At 41.6% G+C, this 16,027-nt stretch overlaps 1 protein-coding gene across 9 annotated transcripts in view; it reads right to left on the reverse strand.

Annotated features, from left to right (window-relative positions):
• The window catches only part of ZNF644 (zinc finger protein 644), a 52,997-nt gene extending 37,443 nt beyond the window's left edge, over nucleotides 1-15,554 (reverse strand). For 7 of the 9 annotated variants that reach the window (XM_082313343.1, XM_082313345.1, XM_082313335.1 and 4 more), the window contains exon 1: nucleotides 15,194-15,343. The gene's annotated coding sequence lies outside the window, so the exon portion shown is untranslated. Of the gene's footprint in view, nucleotides 1-8,039; nucleotides 8,068-15,193; nucleotides 15,344-15,478 lie in introns of those variants that run through there. The other 2 variants (XM_082313340.1, XM_082313342.1) reach the window with 2 other exon arrangements.
• Between the last annotated feature and the right edge of the window lie 473 nt (nucleotides 15,555-16,027).

Below are 16,027 nucleotides of genomic sequence, written 5' to 3' on the forward strand. Positions count from 1 at the left end.
ACCTTGGCATCATCCTTGACATTGAACACTTCTCCTTTCGTTATGCTGTCAGCAAAATCTCGTCAATACATTACCTGTGCAGGAACTGCCTCTACCCTTCACCTACGGAATCACTCTCTCCTCCAGTCTGAGTTACTACATATTCTTTCACCATATCATCACATAAGCTTTACATACAGCACCCCAAAATACAGTGACACACCCTCTGGCTATAAGCACCGCACAAATGCACTGCAGAAAACAGAGTTACATGAGATCTTGCCTACCTCATAGCAACTGATTATGGTTCCTGACAAATTTCCACTCCAAGTTTGCGCACCCAGTTTCTCAGCTGGAACTAAGTAATCGGAAATGCAAAACAGAAAGCTGCTTCACTAAAGTGCTTTTCTAAGGAACCAACGGCCTCAATTAAAAAACATGCATTTTGTGTCTTTAAATTAAAAAAAAAAAAAAAAATCTGAGGCAGCACCTTCCATGTGTTCTTTTTAAGAAAGCAGCCTGTTACATTTCAAGGTTCATTTTAAACATACCAAACCTTAGAGTGGTGTTAGACATTTGTAGTGTCATCCTCTCCTTTCTACAAAACCCACAGAATTTTAATAAAAACATGAAGGAGGCAAAGCTAAGCATAAGAATAAAAAAAGCTCAGGTTAAGGTTGTGCACATCAAATTAGTGCATCCCCTTTTGTGTACCACCGAGCAGCAACATTCTATTGTCCAAATGACCTTCTTTACATACTATGCATTTTTCTACAACTTGAAAGTTGCATTGTATGTATTTGGCACATATGCCTGTAAATGAGGCAGGATTCCACTGAAATCAGTCAGACGATTGTTTCATACAAGATACTGAAGAAAGGTGTGAAAAAAGATTGTACAATAAAAATAATACATATGTACAATCAAAGTAAATAAAGCATGTGTGCTACTTGAGAAATACCACGTTTAAGTACAGATACTTGCATTCCAAGTCATAGGCAACTGTGTATTTTAGATGCGTGCTTTAAAGCCTTCGTCATTTTTACCAATGACCACTGCATAATCTTCCGTAAGCCCCTGAATAGAGAATAGTTTATAAGCTCCATCTCTACTGAATGAATCCAGTGCCTTTTCAGTCAGGAAGTCTGACAGAGAACTTCACCAACACCCCTCCCCCCCGCCCCCGCCCCAAAAACCCAAAAGAACTACAGAAAAATGGGATCTGCTATAGGTATACAGGACACATCACACATACAGGACTTTGATGAAGAGCAGGTACGGTTTATCGTCAGTCTGTACCTGCCACCAAGTCTGCCACCTGTGGAATCCTGACACACACAGAAATGCATCAGTTAATCCTCACACATTCACTGCATTTCACGTATCCCTTTCCTGACATACTGTATCACACACCTCTGAAATTCTTCAGCATAACTGCACTCTTCCCCATTCATAAAAAAAACTGCAAAAAGTTTATTCCACAAAACACACACTTAAATCCTTATGAAATAAAATACAATGCAGATCCTGAGTAGATTCCACTTTAGAATCTGCTCCTTGTTTCTAAATCTTCGAACAGGATTTAGGTTGGCCATATTTTTTTATTTTGAACTCAAAATATAAAAATATCTTAAACAAAAGCTTTGCTGCGTGAAAAGAAAAAACCTTAAGGGCTTAATTTCTGAAAGCTAGAAGTATGTTACCAGATACCACATACTTTGTGAAATAGTATCAGGGTTTTTTTAAAAAAAATATTACCATAAAAGATCAATACTCTGTACTGTTTTTTTCTCTTGCAAGTTGTTTTGTAAGGACATTATGTTTATTAATATAATTTAAAACAATTAAGCAATTTTTGGGGGTAGAAAAAGCAGTAATTATGTTTAAAAAAAATTTACTAGAAATTAGTTTTTCCAATAAATAGATTGGTATTCTAAATCAAGAAGCCTGATGATATCCATTAATATCTAAATGGATTTAAATCTCTGTTCCCATTAAGGACACTTTTACCTAAAAGCAGTATCTCGCACAACATCTCTAATAGTAGTTAAAGCAGCACATTAATAGTCAAGCCATGTTGTTACTGTAGCAACAATGATTTCTGGTAGCCATTTTCTTTTCGGCTTTAACACTGTTCCAAAGCCAACAGTCCCTACTGCAATCTCTATTTAAACCCAAAGGCGGCAAACTGCTCAGCAGTTTTCTCTCTGGCTACATACTTCAGATACCTCCCTCTAGACTGTCTTCTTCAGTGTAAAGTACTTACCTAACAGCATTCTCTAATGCTGGACACAACATAATTTCAGTTTACACTAATGAAAATATAACAGTATGGCAGTCCGCTTTAAAAACAAAACAAAACAAACAGCCCACATTTAGGAGTCTAAACAGTTTGCAGGACACTGGAAGAGAAGACCTGCAGGCTCTAAGAATACAGACAAGAGGCAGCAGGCTTATAGCCTTGGCCATTACGCTGACAGCAGCCACAGAGAACCCCCTTCTCGGATCACAGATTACAAAATCAAAGCAGGTGCTGCAGCCAAAAGCAATTTCTTAGTAGATTGACATCTCTCTGAATTTTCTGTATTTAGAAAACTGTTTTAAGACAAAACTAGCATACACATTCATTTCCAAGTCCTCCTCTACATTTCTGCAGTCTTAAAAATGACAACACCTGAAACACTTTCCTGGCTTTCTTGAGACTTCAGTGCAGTTTTTAAAAAAGGTTGAACCTATAAATCCTACAGCTCAAAATTAGTGATAAATGACGCTATTTTCACTTCTTTATTTTAAAAAAATCCCCCTTTCTTGTACCATGACAGTTTGAAAGAAAGCAGTGGCATCAGCATACTAATAAGAAATACATAACCATTCGTAAGAGCAATGGGAGGAAACAGCAAACTGGTATTAGTGCATAAGTACCCCTTACAAAACAGGATCTGAAGTCCAAATTCAGTTCCTCGCAAGTTTGCTGCAGTTGAATGGGTAGCTACGCTGGGATCACAAGCTCTAATGCCTGCTCCTGTCTGTCTAGACAGCGTTTCTGACACTTCCCATAGACCACAGCACAAAAGGCATCTCCTGTTCACAGCCTCAGAGGAAGTGTATTTTCCATGCACGTGAAAATGTAAAATCTAACAATTTCCTAGAGATTTCATGCACACTTAGATTTCCAAAAGTATTTGTAAACCTCTGCTTATAAACCAGTAATAAATATCTCATATGTAAGGGCTTAACCTTAAAATGAAGGTAGGTTTAAGCTGAACTCTGAATTGGTGCGGCTGCGACACTTTACTCTGATATCCCCATGACAGTAACCTCCAGCAGAGGACAGAGTAGACACTCTGGAGTATTAGCATCGTTAAACACCACTGCTAACCTCCAAAGAGCCTGCTTGCTTATCAGAGGACTAAGCTGTCACTACAATTAATGTTCCAGCATGAAGAAAATAACCATATAAAATAATCTCCTAAAAATATAAATTCCAGTACCAGCATTCTTCCTGCAATAGCTTTGTCCAAATAAAATATACATGTATTTTATACAATAGGATTCAACTACTGCTTATCAGATTTGAAGTGAAACTACAAAATACTTTGCTTTCTAATTGGGTTCGTATACATGCTATTACTTATAACCTATGAAAGATCACTTTGGGGAGTCACATATGCACCAGCAGTAATGTAAAGCCTGTCCTTCATTTTGCAGGAGCCCACTTTTGGATGACAGAGGACTGGTTTCGGTGAAGGAGTAAAGTTAGAATATGCTGTCAACACTATCACCTTAATAGCTATTGAAAATGGGTTTTAAAATAAGTAAAAATCCATTCCTCACTGAGCTACTCAGTGTTCACTCTTGGTTTGGTGGCACTTCAAGCTTCCAACACTGTCCATCACCCACATAAATAGGGAAAAACTATTTCCTACTTTAGATGAGCTGTAGCAATGTGACATAATTAAACCCATTGTGTTTTATTTTTACATCTTTATGCTAGACAGCTGCATTAGGTCTTTTTTTTTTTTTTTAAATAGGAACAACCCACATCTTACAACCCAGGTTATACTACCACACCTTGCAAGCAAACCGGTTCAAATGCCTCCACACACCTTTTTGAAATGTAGTTTGAGACCACTAGTTACCATTTTGAACACTCCATTGTACCAGCCACACATCACCAGCACCACAACCACAGATCAGCTCTGACACAACATCCATGTCTCATTAGCAAGCTCCTATTCATGGGCCCTGTGTTCAATCAGACAGTGTCCACAAGTTTTATTACTACCACACTTAATTCATCACCGTACAGGACTGTTTCCTATAGTATAACTTCCAACTGTTTGTAAAGTTACTAAGCCTTTGCTCAAAAATTATTATCTGAAAAGCATTTTGCTATGAAGCAGATATTCTCAAGATCTATCCCAAGGTCTCTCTACCCAAGTTATGCTGTACCTTGAAGTCTACTTTCTACGCTATTATAAACTTCTATGGAGTCTTCATGTCAGATTGCAAGAAGGTATAGCAGGTCCTAGGCAGGCTTCACTTCAAGGTTAGGGCTTCATTAATCCTTTTCTCTTCAAACTTGACCCCTTTAAATGCTTGTGGACTTTGTTCCACCATTCACTTCCTTTTGCTTAGCCATCAATCAGGCAAAAGCTTTCTATCTTTGGTTCTCTCACTATTTGAATTAATTCTTCCAAACACATGACAGCCAATGGACAAACTGAGTCCTTCCAACTTGTATTTTTTTAGTAGCAAGATAGCTGGGATTTCAGGTGTAAGTGCGCATTTCATGCAGAGACTTACCTCTGTTCATTTGCATACACATAGTAAAGTATACGGTATTTTACTGCCTTGTCACATCTGCAAATTATCTTCTGGCCTAGTTTCCACTACCTAGCTATAATGATACACAATCAATAAACTAAGGCAGAGGCATAGAGGTTCTAACAAATATATTTAAGGGTCAAAACATACCTGTCACACCACAAAACAGAAAACCCATTACATGACATGTGTTTGGCCACTTCATTGCCACCATCTTGGTCATGTGACATACACTGCTACTCATACAAAATACTGATCTCATGATAAGAGTGCCGATGGCTCCATCATATGATGAATTACAGCAGTGAATACCCTTGTTCTGGCTACAGGAAAGCATTCTTTTGGCATGCTCCCAAAGAAGTTGTAAGATTTTCATGAAAGACAACAGCAAAAAGCATGCCACATTGATTATCCTCACCTGTGCATATCCATACCATTGGCTGTCCTTAGGCACCTAATCTGGTTGGGGCTAAAAAAATATATACACTTGATTTTCCAGTTTTCCTGACCAAAACAGATTTCCCAATCAAACTTTCAAAAGTAGCCCAAGAAACAGAAGAGGTGAGACATATACTGTAAGCCTGTTTCATATGCTTTACATTGGATTACAGGGATAGTGCAAAAGAACGGGATCTGCATGGGCTAAGGTTGTATAAAATCAAGAGTATGAAATACATCTACATGCAGTTGGCACAAACCATTCACATAATGACTCTGTTTCAGAATATAGACACAAATGACAGTTTTTTAACTGAGACAAAGAAACCTGTATGTTTCCCACGCCTCCCGTATGCCTTAAAAAGCACATAACCCTGAAACAGAAATATTTTCTTCTAGCAACTAAACAGCTTATGTTATTTGCACTAATAACAAAGCTTCTTAAAACAAATGAAAGTGAGCACCCAAGATAAAGGAAACTTTGCCATTGTCTTGGACACCCACAGTTAAAACAACTACCAGAATACCCCCTGCAAAGGCTTCATTAATCCACATAGATATTGAATATGTCCCCAAAACTTCATCACCTAAGTCAACAGAGTTCTCTGCCTATTTTTAGGCCCATAAATAGGGTTGACTATTTGCCCACTGACTGGCCCCAGAGCTACTATCATAGCTTATTATTGAGAATTTTGTAAACATACAAGTTAGATTTTCAAGGTTAGCTCCAGTATTTGTTTTCAGCTGGAACACTGAAGAAACCATAAGCAACACTAAATGCTTAGAGAATATCTATGAATGTGAAATCTTCTGGTTTGAATGGATTAAAGGAGAGAGAGGAACTTTTCCTTACATTCATGGACAACATATAGAAGCATACTTAATTAGAGCAATTCTGATAAAAACACTCAGAACTTTTTCAATTCCTAATCAACTTTAAACAGCTTCAGAGAAAATAGGAGCCACGAACTATTCTCCAGAACTCTGTTAAAAGTACAGAAATACATAAGGTAATACAACAAATTTAATTTAAGAAATAACTTGTCTATCCCCAGACTCACAAAACTGAAGAAAATTCAGAGAATGAATAAACAGAAAACAAAGGAAGTTACAGCATGGAACAGGCCAACTTATCCAAAATTAGATTTCAGAATACCCTAACCAAAGCTATTCCTTAACTAAATCTAAGTCTATCAGAAAATTGCTGGGAATTTACAATATTTAGAGGAAAAGAATGTGATATTTGTGTCTTTAATTTTTTATGAGGTATATGCAGTCATAAAACACTCAGATTTGTACTGAAGGTGAGACTAAAGAAAAGGCAAGGGGGTTTTCGGGTGGGTTTTTTGTTGTTTTCTGGGTTTTTTTTTGTTGGTTGGTTTTTTTTTTTTTTTTACACTAATAGGGCCGTCCTATTAAAAACAAAGTGTGAATTCTGAATAGAAAAGTATTGGTATCAAAAGGTAACACTTTAATACTTTTGCATTCTTTCAAATAAGCTGTTGATTAACATCACACAGCTTTGGTTCTCATTTCTGAATGCTAAAATCTCCTTTAAGGTCAGGAAGACATGCTAATGAATCTACAGCAGAAAACCTGAAGAAAAAGGACAACCTCAAGAATGTGAAAAACAGCGTACTTCCTCCTGCTGAAAACGGCATTCCAGAAGATGACTTAAAAAACTGAAAGAAAAGTTAAGGTAAAACTGTTGGGCGAAATGAAAGTGAAGTCACAGAGAGAATACTTGGAACAAAATCACCATGGGTCGTAGTATTAATATTACCAAGTTGGAAGAAGACTTTGTTTTAAGATCATGAAAACCACAACACAAGGGATCACTAATTAACCTTCCTTCCTTTATATTTACATCCTTTGAAAACAGTATGCATCAGCATGCTTCAGGGCCAGCTTACTAGATGGACCTAAAGCCAAGCTATTTGAAATATATTAAATAGAACTTCATCTACAACAACACTCAACATCCTAAACATCAAAATCATCACTTTGCAGAAGTCAAACCCACTTTTCTCTGAATGGCCTAACAGACAAAAAAAAACCAACTCACCATTAATGCTCCAAATGACATGAAGAAATGTTCTGCTGTGATACTGCAATACTTTTTATGCAAAAGTATCAACCCATCTTTTGAATTCCTTAATGGACATTGCCGGACTTCTGAAGACACTACAAAACCTGGATGTCTTCACAGTTTTACTAAATGTCAATACATTACCCTAAATATAGCCTTAATTTAGAACTTTGTATCTTGTTCCCTAACACAATACTCTTACATTGGAAAACAATTAAAATATTTTGTCTCTATATAAATGTTTATAAAGATCCATCTCGATAGATAGGCAAAGGAACACACATAAACTGTGCACGCACACACACAAAACTCCTGCAATGACTACAAAAAAACCCCTCCCACTATAACATCACAATTTTTTTGTCTGTTTGTTTTTGACATAAATCCTTGCTAGACTACCTCTCGCACATCATCTTCTCTGCTCACCTCTGCTAGAGCTTCACTGGACTGAAAAATGGAAGGCAAATTCCCAAACTGTTGGTTTTGGCATCTAAAAGACATTTCCAAAAATGAATTCTCACAGTACCTATATGGTATTTTTAGAAAAAGTGTGACATATAGGAACCTGAATGGTTTCTCCCAAGTATCATTTCTATTTTTGGTTCTCTCCCTTGTGCAGAAATACGTTATGCCTGTAAATGCGCATTACTGCTGGTAAAATTGTGAAAAGCAACAGCAGCCTTACAATCACAGTAGATAGACAGACCTGGGTAACAATTTTTTTTCTGGACAAGCTGTTCCTCTTCCTCTCCAACCCTTGCACAGGCCAGGAAAGGAACTGGACCTCTCTCATCCACCAGCACTTTCAGCCACCTGTATAGCAGTGAGAATCACAGTGAACTTAGCCAGTAAGTCTCACCACCTAGAAAGTCTGGGAACAGGGGCTTGTCATTTACAGGAACACGGCACTGAATACTAGTGATGTACCTACCTTACTTCAAAACACTAACGAAAGGTCTGTGAGAATCCGTGCTAAAGCAGCTAACCAGCAAGCCTACCACTTCTCATCATGGGTCACCATTGTCCAATACATTCAAGGCTTTATAAGGACACATAAAAAGACAATCACTATCCCAAAGCACCTACAAGAAAGCAAACTGGACAAAACAAACCTTTAGAGGTTTCCCCAAAGCAAAGACATAGAAAGAATACACAACAGACAGTTATCTACAGTCGTCTTTGTTTTATGTACCACACAAGCAACCTTTCCACCTCAGTTTCATCAGCATTTCAGTTCAGTTTGCATACTAGACATGCAAACTCCCTCGCATTCTGTAACTGCTCCAAAGCCTCCAAATTTTTTCATTGCAGCTTATCTACGTTAATTCACCATCACATGTCCCCCCAACTTGTCTTCCCCCTTTTTCCCCAGAAGAAAACTGCCACAACATAATATATTTTTTTTTTTTGTTAATAAGTACCGGAGTAGGGGGCACTAACTGCTATTTTGTTCTCAACTTCCCGGAAGATGAAAAACTGTTTTTTAAAGTAACCTCAGAGTTCCAACATTCATTACAATTTGTATACACTGCAGTTATGTTCATTACATGCCACAGGTTCTCGGTTTTTAAGTATTGCTCAAGAACAGAGAAGATTAGGTGATTTCACCGATGTCAATATATACGTTAAAAAAAAGAGGGAAGCAGAAGACAACAGAGTGCCCACTTCACTGTGGGAGAGAGCTGGGAAAAGCCAGCTGCAGAACTGTCACTTCCCACTCCCCCACTCCCTGTGATAGCACACACCATCAAGACTTTCTCACGGAAGATACACTCATAACAACTATGGTATTAAAACAACAAAAAACAGCACTTCTGTGTGAAGAAAAAAGTTATTTATATTGGAACTTTTCAGGCAAAGGCTGTCCTCTGTTGAAAATACTGTTTCTAATACCAAGCCAACTTATAGTAACAACAAAAAAGCTTTCGGAAAAAATATTCCCCTTCTTCCTCCTCCCCACCAACTACCACAGGGGAATACAGAATCTAGGGTCTTTGGTGAAGGCTCCTAAGAATATGCATAAGAATACACACTTCAATAACTGTTTTAGTGGTTGGGAGCCTAATTTCAGGATATAAACTCTATAAAGTTCCTACCTCTTCTGACTGAAAAAGATAAATTTGGAAAATTAAGTTAATATTAGAGATAGTTTCTGAAACTCTACAGCCACACAACTGTTGCATGTGCCTACATTTGAGGATGAAGAAAGACATCAGCAACAAACATTAGAAACATTAAGGGCTTTTTCAAAAAGTAGCCATCAAGAATTATAGATCGTGCTCATAGGAGAGCTGTGTGGAATCAGAAGCAAACAGCAGAAATATTCAGAGGACAGCCACTCCAGAAGACAAAAACTGAAGTTAAAAAAAAAAAAAAAAAGCAACCGACCAACCAGAACACCCTACCAAGAGCAGCAAAACAAAACAGAAAACCAAGCCAAGCAAACAAAAAAAACAAAAAAACAAAAACAAAAAAACCCCAAACAAACAAAAAAAAACAAACAAACAAACAAAAAAGAAAAACCATAACCACCACCCATCACTCCACTGACTGCAGCCAGACAAAAACCAGATACCTACCACTTCCTACCAGCAGTAGCAAGGAGCAGTTTCAGAGCTGCCATACTTCAGAAGCAGACTAATAGTTTTCCAAAAGCGGTCCCCTGACCTCCTGTTGTATGCCTTTGCTGGAAAGAAATCTTGGGCGGAAAACCCATCCCTGTCCCCATCAAACAGCCAAACTGGGAAGGCAGATGGGATAAAGCACAACTCATGCTATCAATGCATCAAATCATTATTCTGTGAAGAGGCAGGCAGGAGGGATTCATTACTACTTTTCAACATTACAATGATTACATTTGTTAAGGAATCCTCATTTCTTTCACTCAAACTAAAAAAAGGACACATCAGGTAAAAGCCTGTAGATAATGGTAAATTATACAAGACATACACTTTGCACCTTGTTTTGCTTGTGTTCTATCACTTTGTTGTGGAAAGTATTTTTACAAGGGACTGCTAACAGTTGGCCCAGAAAACAGGAAAGTTAAAATGATCTCGATCCCTGCCTTCAGCTACAATTGGACAGATCAATAAGGCACATGTAATTCCTTCCATCCTGATTCCCAAGATGCATCCCTCCCCCCCTTCAGCTGCTTTGTGAAGATTATAACATTATCAAGTACTCATTTAAGGCAAGCAAAAAAAACAATCATTCAAAATAATGTCCCTTTATAGAAAAAAAAAATCTGATTGCAAATATCTCAGACTGCAATTTCTACCTTTTTTATTTTCACTTAGAAAAGAATAAGACTGTACTCCAAAGAGTCTCCAAAACTCTAAAGCTTTTATAAGTATGGCGAGTATCTAACTTGCAACGTTAAGCATACTGAAAATAGTTACTAGACACTAACAATAGGTCTGAAATATTCCAAAGCCCAGCAATCTGGCCTTTATTCTGATTTGAGCACAAACTTCGCATCCTCTGGATTAAGTTTCAAGAAATAGTGCATTACCAAATATCTCATCATCCTTCAACTAGTCGATTATATGTAAGATTAAGTACTCACTATCAATCAATAAATGTCAACCAGAGATTTACCATTTCCAGTAGCTGGGTTTAGGCACATCTGAAACCAGCAATTCCCATACCAAAAGTATCACAATTACATCTACTGGAGTGAGTTTGCTCGGAAATATTAAGTCTGTTAATATTTAGTGTAACCAAGACCAAAACCTGCCTACTCACTGTTAAGCCACTGCCTTCCCCCCCTTTAACCTCACTGGCAACGTAAGGGCATTGCCGCAACATTTTACCAACAACAGCTGCTGTGTACAGCTGAACAGTGACAGAAATGCAGCACAAATGGATACTCATTTTTGTTTGGATTATTGTATTTCCTCACTTGTAAATTTAAAAAAGCTTGCTCTCCTCCAATGAAGCAACACCACTTACGAGTAAATACCACAGAATTCAGGGTAGACTTTGGACCAAGATGAAATACTCATTCCATGACAGTGCATCACATACTAGGTAACATGACTGATCATGGGGCTACCATGCTCTTTTCAATTTTTTGAAAAAACACATATTAGAAGTTTATGCAAACTCCTTACGTGGTCCTGCTTGACAGACAGCTGTGATTTAAGCATTAAATTGCATCTCGCAGTATTATAGTATTACTGTACTGTAGAGATGCACTGTATTTGCGTCCAGTTTTAGGTAACCTGGGAAGTCAGAGTGACCACTTCAAACCCTCGCCTATCAAAGAGCCCTTCTACAGTTCTGTGAACAACACGGGAATGGCTTTTCTACCATCGCTGCTTGCGTGAACTATTAACTGACACGAGTTTTAAGGGACACAATGTACACAGGCATGCAAGTGTATTTGCCTTTTTTTTTTTTTTAAATTAAGCATGAAAAGGATATTTTTTCATTATACTACAAACTACATGAAATCCTTTCCTCCAGATAGCCCAGCAGTATCTTGATGCATATGAGCCAGAATGACCAACATTCACAATTTCCTTGGGTAACTTAATCTCTTTTTCCAGTAGCTATATGAAGTGTGCATCTACATTGGGGGGGGAAAGGCAGCAAGGAAAAATGTTAACTATCAAAAATCAGCTTACATTTAGAGTGCTCAAGAAGATAAAGGAACATATTTTTAGAGAAGACAGACTTGTTTTGGTTTATTTCACCAGGGATTTCTTTACACTCTGAAGTTGGGCGGACACTAGTTTCATCTGAAGGAATCGGCTTTGGAGGCTATGCCAACTTAAACCAGTCTCAAAGTCAATTTAAGTGAGTGCAACATTGTTCAGATATAACCTAATTTTATTAAATGATTTTCCTCCCAAACTCTGAATACATAATACACTATAGCCACAATCCAGAGCACAGAGGGAACTAATTCAATTTAGCTTAAAATAACTGTAACAGAGTAGTGCATTTGGTATTAAAATAATAGAGGGAATAAAACAAGTATCTGAAGGCAGTCCTCTAACAGCCGCATCACTTGGACTTTGTTGAAGACAAAAAGTTGTTTGAAAATGTAAAAACATGAGGAAAGCAAGTTACCAACTAGCCAAACACAGTCAATCAGCAACTGTTCAAAGACCTTTAATTCAAACCAACTTCAGGTGAAACTGCACAGCAAGCGACACAACTATTCTGTATTTTTTCCAGTTTTAAGTTCTCATATCTTTTGCGAGCTGGTAAAAAGCCTGAAAGTGTTTGAAATTAATAACTGTGTGTGAGCATGTGTGTGTTTTATTGCTGCAGAGAATTTTATTCCCTTTTCAGTTCTGTTTTCTCCAGAAGCGACTCCAAAAGGCTTGAATAAAAAAAAAGTATACATGCTAGTAGGTTCTTCTAATACTTGCAAGTATACACACAAACTATTCCACAAGAAATTCCACTGACAACCCTTGAATTCAGTGTCCATGTTGAAATTCAGCCTACACTGTTATTTTAAGGTGGAAGGCATTGCCACTATTGTTTAACATCCTGTTTATTCAATTGCTGATGCTCCTATTTCAATCAATTGTTGCTGTACTAAATAACCTCACAAGGATGCTCTAAGTGATCAGTGCCTTTTCCTCCCACTAGCCGGGTCACCTGTTGAGATTTCAAGAAAGTAGTATTCTCTTTTGGCATTCACTCAAGAACTTCCAGACACATTTTCCTAGGCGTATTCCTTCTAGTGCTACTCAGCATAAACTAGATGCTGGACTTCATGAAACTTAAAAAAAAAAAAAAAAAAAAAAAAAAAAAAATAGTCAGAGTAGTACACCTTTGCTCTGATTTTGTTACAATGATATTTGCCAAGGACTTCTTTTACTATGAAAAATACCATACAGATTAGAGAAAACAAAAGAAAAAATATATCTATAAGAAGTTGTTTCTTTGGTGACACTAACAGCAACTTTTTTTTTCCTCTGCGAAACTCATGTTCCTTGGGTAATTTTTTTTTTTTTAAAATTAAAAAATTCAATTTCAATGAATGCTAGACATCAGAAGAAACTATTTTAAGACAATATTTTGAAGATTATTAATTTCAATTCTGGTTGTAATTCTTGTATAACTCTGCACCACATTCCTCTGCAGTTACATTAGACAGGTTTGCAACATCAGCTTTGATTATAAGTCAGTGTAATAGGATTGTCACACTGCACTGCTCTTCCATGCACTCGACTTAAACTCCTCTCCAATAAGAAAATCGCTGCGTTTTCTCTGCATCTAAGTGACCCACTAAAAGCTTCTCCAGATCTATTTTGTATTGCCTAGTCAGTCCATTTATTCAGCCCTCAAGTCACCTGCCTTGCACAAGTCAGCTAGTGAAGAATTCTACACAGAAGAATCACATTAAGTTACCAAAACTCTGAAGCACTTCACTCTTAACTGTGAGGAATCTTCTCTTTAGAGATTTCTTTCATAATTTGAACGAAAAATTATTTTGCAACTTGTATAAAAAAAAATAACGTATTGCACAAACTTCTAAGTAAAAGGTACAATTCTGTGGTGGAATTCCAGAGATGCTTATGAGCCTCTTAAGAGTGTTTGTCACATGTGTCAATTCATTAATCTATACAACATGAAATGGCTTCTTACTCTAAAATCTGGTGCACATTCATTCCCCATATGCGTCTGAAAGCTAAGTTCCATGACACAATCTTCATAATTAAATTATGTGCTAGAACGGGGGGAGGGGGGGGGGCAGGAATCAGAGTATCACTGCAAATGAGATTTTGCTTAAAGGGCCAGAGTTGTACACCACTGACGGGATCCTATTTTGATACACCATGCTTGTTTTTCATCACCACTGTGACTTGTCAGTTTATAGCCCACACTATCCCAGCCTAAGTATTTCAAATAGAGTAAAGGTTACATATAAGCCATAAGAGAGAAAACTTTCTAGATTTCAGATAAATTACATTGCTCAAGACGATGCTCATCACTGCAACCTGATACAACACAAACTTTGTCAGAGAAACCGCCAGACCCCGAAGCAGCTGGGAGCCCGAACGCACGACTGTGATACCCGAGCTGTTAACTTTTCCTTCGCTGCTGTGGAACACCTCGGCCCGGGAGCCCTGCGCGCTGCAGACAGCGGCGCTGCCCGCGGCACACCGGGCACGCCGGCCAGTCCCCCGGCGGGGCAGGGACTTGCCAGCCCTTTGTGCCACCACCGTGGCTCTCAGAGCCGCCCTGCTTCACGCCGAGAAGGAAGGGAACGCAGGGGAGGGAGGGGGTCGCACCATACCCCTGCCCCGGGACAGCCGCAGGCAGCCTTGCCCGGCCGGGCAGCCTGTGTGGCGGCCCGCACCGGGGAGGCGAGCGGCAGGGCGCGGGTCGGCCCAGAGGACCCGCCGCGCCGCCCTGGCACGCCGGGAGGGGACCGACGGCTGCCGGAGCCCCCCAGGGTGACCCCAGCCACCCGCGACCGACGGCACGCTGCTGCCCCGGCCGCTCCCCGGCGTTACCTGGCTCCCCGCGGCCCCGCGCTGCCGGCGGCCCGGCCCCGGGCGGCTCTGCCCGCGCCCTAGGCCCCGCCGCGGCGGCACCGGGCTGCCCAGCTCCTCCGCGCCTGGCAATGGCGGCGGCCCCGCTCCCCCCTCCCAGCTCCGCGCTCACTGGCTGCGCCGCTTCATGTGACCGAACAAAACCCTCCTCGGCACGGCCCTTTGTGTCCGGCCCGGCCGGGGCACCGGGGAGGCCGCTCGCCGGCTCGGGGAGGGGGCGAGGGGCGACGGGCGGGGAGGGAGGGGGGCGACGAGGCGGGCCGGGGAGGGCAGCGCCTCGCCCGCCCTCTCTCCGCCGCGCCGCCGCCGCCGCCGCCACCGCCTCGGCCCGGCCACTTACCGCGGCGCGGGCGGCTGCGGCCGAGTCGCGGTGCCGCACCAGGTCGGAGGCTGCCGCCATGTTCCCCGATGCGGCAGGATGGAGGCAGAGCCGCCCTCCCCGCCAACCGCCGCTAGGGCGGCCGGTTCGCCGCGCCTCACCTCGCCGCGCCCGCCCCGCCCCCGCCCCGCCGCGCGGTGCGGCGCGCGCCCCCTCCCCTCCCGGCTGCCAGCGGGGGGGGGGGGGGCGGGAGGGAGGACATTAAAAAAAAAAAAAAAAAAAAAAAAGGCATAACGGGAAACTCACGGGCTCGCCGGGGTGTGCGTCACGCCGGGGTTACGTCCTGCGCGCGGCGTCATGACGTCACCGCGCAAGCTTCCCGACCCCCCGCCACTCGGCGCGCGGCTACACACACACACACGCGCGCACACGCGTCCCGGGGGGCGGAGCGCGCATGCGTGCGGCCTTCCCGCGCCGGCGCTCCCCAGCCCCCTCCCGCCGCCAGCCGCTCGGTCGGGGGGGGCGCGCGCCCCGCTTCCCGCCGGCGGCAGGTGTGCGACCGTTACCGCCGCGCGCGGCTCCCCCAGGGCGGGCGGCTCCCGGCGGGGCTCCTGGGGCACGGCGGAGAGGCCGCCCGCAGGCGGGAGGACGCCTTCCTCCAAGACCTTTCTTCGGCAGGCGGACGGGCGGCGCGGCCTCCCCTCACCTGCGCCCAGCGCGCTCGGGAGCGGGAAGCGGGAGCGTCGGTTGCTTGGCGGTGCCTTTCCCACAGAAAGTGGGAAACTAGGTCAGGAGCTGTGCACAGGAGCTGTGCACAGGCGCTGGCCGTGCCCGTCGGGGAGGCAGGCGGCTGGC

This window comes from Platalea leucorodia (genome assembly GCF_965183815.1).
Source record: "Platalea leucorodia genome assembly, chromosome: 5".
In the NCBI taxonomy this organism is placed as follows: domain Eukaryota; kingdom Metazoa; phylum Chordata; class Aves; order Pelecaniformes; family Threskiornithidae; genus Platalea; species Platalea leucorodia.